The following is a 5,334-nucleotide window of genomic DNA, read 5'->3' as shown; positions in this document are numbered from 1 at the left end:
CAAGTAGTCCGAGCTTTGCAAAGGACCAAGAACTTACTATGAGCTTTGTAAAGGACCAAGAACTTACTTACATATAAATAACAAGCTTTGAAAGATCAACAATATAAATTTTAGTCTTTTAAAGATCTAGTCCATAAAAATATTAATTACAAAGTCTTTTGATCCACATCATACTTATTGATATAATTACATATATACATATACCTATCTAAATTCATGCACCTCATACATATACACATACAAAATATACATATACATACATACATGCAAGAGCTACCTACATACTAACATATATACATACATACATACATACTTTCTTACTTACTTACTTAAATATAAAAAATAATCCTTTAAAGATAAAAAATGTATATACCAATCTTTAAAGTTCCGAACCATGAAAATCTCAATTACAAAGTCTTTTGATCCACATCATACTTATTGATATAATTATATATATACATATATCTACCTAAATTCATACACCTCATACATATACATATACATACATACATACAAGAGCTACCTACGCACTAACATATATACATACATACATACTTTCTTACTTACTTAAATATAAAACACAATCTTTTAAAGATAAAAAATATATATATTGATCTTTAAAGTTCCAAACCATGACAATCTCAATTACAAAGTCTTTTGATCCACAAACTATAGCAATCTTCTACGTGTCATCCCGACCTATCCTCTAATGAGAAATCTCCCAGACATGCTCTGGCTACCTCCATGTCATTCTCTATCCCCATATAGTACCTTTTTAACCCTTGGCATGCACGTCCCAAGCCTCCACATCCCGCAAAAACGTCCAAGACACCATCTCCTTCACTTGAGAAGGTCTCCACTAGCCACCTACAATGAAATGCAATCATAAACGTGCATCTAAGTATTTTGAAAAAGTAGCTATGAAAATGTACAGAATGAAAATTGTCTCACCTAAAGAACATAGGAGATCTTTCTGCACCACCTCGAATGTAGCGCTCCAAGACCATCGTGCGTTGGAATGAATGCTTCTTATTCTTCTAAAAAATGAAATTTCGTTGAGCGTTATGAAGTTAATTATTTAATGATAGTAAAGAATTACATAAATTTCCATTTATGTTTAGTTCTAATGGTTTTTTCTCTCTCTCACTTAAGAAATGGTCATACTCATGACCCATTCTCAATCCAAATGAAGCTTTTCATAAAGCTTTTTCTTAATCCAAGATTAATCTATGCTTGAGAATAAATTAATAGTTTTTTTATCTATGCTTTTAGTTTATGATTAATTTTTATTTAATCCATTAAGGGTTAATGATCCAATTAGAGATCATTCTAATCATTCCCTTAAAGATAACCTATCTTTTAAAATAATTGAGATTTATTAGTTATAGTAGCGGAGCTATGGCAAAATTTTATAAAAATATACACAAAATAATTTCATTCAAAGCATGAAAAGAGGATTTCCTACCATATTCTAGGAACTATCATCCTAGATTAATTAAAAGAATTTTATTATACATGGAGATGTGGATGTTTGCATGTAGATGTAGATGTATGGATGTGAGTGTGAATGTGGATGTGGATGTATGCATGGAGATGTGGATGTATGCATGTAGATGTAGATGTATGGATGTGAGTGTGGATGTGGATGTGGATGTATGCATGGAGATGTGGATGTATGCATGTAGATGTAGATGTATGGATGTGAATGTGAATGTGTAGGTGGATGTATGCATGGAGATGTGGATGTATGCATGTAGATGTAGATGTATAGATGTGGATGTGAATGTGGAGGTGAATGTATGCATGTAGATGTAGATGTATAGATGTGGATGTGAATGTGGAGGTGGATGTATGCATGTAGATGTAGATGTATGGAGGTGAATGTGAATGTGGATGTGGATGTATGCATAGAGATGTGGATGTATGCATGTAGATGTGAATGTACGCATATAGATGTGGATGTATGGATGTGAATGTGCATGTAGATGTGGATGTATAGATGAGGATGCATGAATGTGCATGTAGATGTGGACGTGAAAATAGATGTATGGATTGTAGATGTGGATGTATGGATGTGAATGTGCATGTGGGTGTGGATATATGTATGGATGTGAATATATGATATGTGATGTGAAGGAATCTGAAGTGATGAGATGAAAAATGATGTGATGGGATGAGTACACATATAAATGGAATGTGGAATAAGTAATGTGTATTGATGAGGGATAATGTGGAAAAATGAGAGTTAATATATAAACTGTATTTGTAAACTGTTTGTAAATGCTATTTGTAAATGACTGTTTTATGTCAAGAATGCTGGGAAAGCATTTTGACCGTCTTGTGATTAAGGTCGTGGGTGGAGACCTAACTGATAAAGTTGCAACTACAAACGGAGAGTCAATGGAGGACGTCTCGCGTAGCAAGGTCGGCCGAGGTCTTGACCAGCCTCGGTGCGATTAAAATGGTGAGCTTCCGGTACGGTGGATGAGGGGCCAAGGAAGCGGCCTATGAGTGAAGCGCTAGGTCACCTGCGAAGGATCCTAGAGGGTGCTGACCATACGGTGCTCGGGCTCTGGGTCGCCTAGGATACCCACGCGTGCGTCGAGGAAGATATTGGAACAAGGAGTAAGAGTTGTTTTCTGAAACCGGGCATGGATCTGGTTGACTGACCTTGCTGGTCCTCAACAACGGATGAGTCCATGGCTCTTTATATGGATCTGTTGGTTGATCTTGGTGATCTTCAACGAGAGTCCATCTTGATAAGTGATTATATTGCCGAGTATTATGGGCTAGGAATTAGGAAACGGCCCTTGAGTGGACAGGTGGTGAGCGTCCTAGTTGCCAATGATGCCATAGATACTCTGATGAAGGAATGATGGGAAAATTAAGAATCAACTGGATAAATTGGAAGATGGTGATCAGTGATACTATGGTTTTATTAAAGGATTGTTTTAATCTGGTTGAATCTGTGAAAAGGCAATTTCATATCGGGTGTGTAAGTGGTGTGACTAGTTTTATTTTTGCATGAACTTCCGGCTAGGGGGCCTTGGAACTCTTTTCCTTGGTACCCGGGACAAAACCTAACCAAATTCTTAATTGGATCCCATCACTACAGTGGTTGGGCGGTTGGCTAACCCATGCGACTGGATGGGGTTAGGCTAGACTGATGGATCCGTAAATCGAGTCTCAAATTCTGTTACTACGATAGATAAAGTAAATCCAGGATAGTATTTGTTCTATGGATAGGAATCAACGGCTGTGCCTCTTGATGGGGAAAAAAGCATTGATCCCAATGATCCAAGTGCAAGTTTCTTCCTTGATCTGACCAAGTATCTTTATAGATGCAGTCGGATCTGTTTGATTAGTAAGGGTTTGACTACGTTAGAGTAGAAGTTTTTCTGGTGGAATCACCCGTGCTTTTCGGTAAAGGAAGTTTTTCCGGGTTTGGTTTTGGAATAACCGACGGATTAGTCGCTTATACGGATATCCGTGGATGAGGCCCCGAATGTGGGACCCCTGTACCGCGTGAGAAGTGCTACTTCCACTGCCAGTATCCTGAATCCGTTGCTCGGTGGAAATAGGGATCTTACAGTTGGTATCAGAGCCAAATTGAAGGCTAATAAGGATAATTAAATTCTTATCTGAAATTGGTAATAAGAATTCAGAAATAGCATTTTCATAATGTATTTTCATTTTGTAAGCTTCTTTAATGAAGAAATTTTAATCAAAGAAATTGTTTTTTATAGATGGAAGTTCCCCATTTATCTGGTATTCCCGACCTCACCCAATCTCAAGATATGATTGCATTTGCCTTCGAGCATCTCATCTCTTCCGCTTCAACTCGAACAAGCCGAGCAAGACTCGTACGCCATTTTGAGGAATTATATTTTCCTAATCTAATGGAGAGACAACAGCATAAGTGGTTTGCAGGGCTATATATCCACGCCCCTTGCAACCAGCATGCAATGCTGAGACAGAACCTCTCATTGGCCATGATTTTGATAAAGCTGAAAATGGTGCGTGGTATCATTCTATATCATTCAACGCCTCAAAATTTCAGACTTGCTTGCCGAGTTTATAGACTCTTTAGTCGATTTATCCCTAAGGAGAAAATAAGAGCTCCCTTCGCAATTAGAGAAATTATGTAACAGGGCATGACTATGGCCCCCAGTACCGTCGTCTTATGCGTCTCCCGAGGAGATTTTGAATTTTGCAGCCGAGCCACTCTATGTACTTATTGCAACTTGTATATAAATATACAAATATCTTCCTGTTATTTAAGTGATTGTTTACGGACGTTCGGAAAAAGAAAAAAATCTGTTTATCAGACATATGTCATAAATCTCCAATAAGATCAACTGAGGAGCCAATTATGTCTAAAATTTATCAAGACGCACAAAAGGTTGTAATTGTGTGATATAATTCATACAAATTGTTATTCAAACTGAAATTCGTAAATTAGTAATTAGGACTTCCATTAGAAAAACTGCAATTATATAGAATCCCTGACTTGCTTGAGGCCTAGACATGATGGTATTTAACTTATAATTCCAAGGGCCGTGACTACCGTATATACCGAGAGTATAACTGTAGCTCTTTACTGACAGTATATACAAGTAAATCTAAGACTTGAAATTATAAGCGTTAATGCTATCCAGATGATGATTTCGAATGTGATTGATATGATTTTTAATTCTGTTTGAGAATTGATGAATTGATTTAGATTCTGATTGAAAATTCTGATTGAAAAATGATGATTTCTGAAATTAGTTGAAATATAATAATCTGAACAAAACCACAATAAGGATTAATGGGACGAGTCCCTGTGATGATATTCATAACTAGAATGATGATAATGATTTTAGCAAATCACTATGAGATTAGTGGGTTGTGCTGTCAAATTGTTACTGTTAACACTTGACCGGTAGATCAAGTTAAGGGATGACAAATTGAGAACTTACTTGACTGAAATTTCCGTGGAGGAATGTTCAGAAGGAAATTTTTCGGTCTAATGGACCATTATCATGTTAAAGATATGAATGATATGATCTGAATGAATTGTTATTTAATGATGAGTTCTATATAAGGGATAATTATCCCAGTATTCTGTTAGGTTGACCAGAATATAAGGAACCCCAGAATAAAATTGAATCTTAAGAAAAAGAGTTGTCCTCTACCTTACGAGATGAGGACATCTCGTATTTTTTTAAGTGGGGTAGAATGTAAGATTCTTCCCCCAACCTTCGAGGTATACAAGAGTAAGAATCTCCCTTTTTGATCTTATAATTATTCCCTCTCTAAAATAAAAGAAAGTTTCTGTTTAAAAAAAGGAAG

General features: G+C 36.4%; 1 long non-coding RNA gene across 1 annotated transcript; it reads right to left on the bottom strand.

The window, feature by feature from the left end:
- Nucleotides 1-669: 669 nt before the first annotated feature.
- On the bottom strand, nucleotides 670-1,058 carry LOC147626701 (uncharacterized). The gene is made up of 2 exons (XR_015268694.1): nucleotides 952-1,058; nucleotides 670-867 (listed from the first exon to the last, which is right to left on the bottom strand). It is a non-coding gene; the product is annotated as an uncharacterized LOC147626701 (long non-coding RNA).
- Nucleotides 1,059-5,334: the final 4,276 nt, after the last annotated feature.

Source organism: Cibotium barometz, chromosome 22, assembly GCF_041138505.1.
Source record: "Cibotium barometz isolate CiBa-2024 chromosome 22, ASM4113850v1, whole genome shotgun sequence".
NCBI lineage: Eukaryota > Viridiplantae > Streptophyta > Polypodiopsida > Cyatheales > Cibotiaceae > Cibotium > Cibotium barometz.
This window is presented reverse-complemented; position numbering and strand designations above follow the sequence as displayed.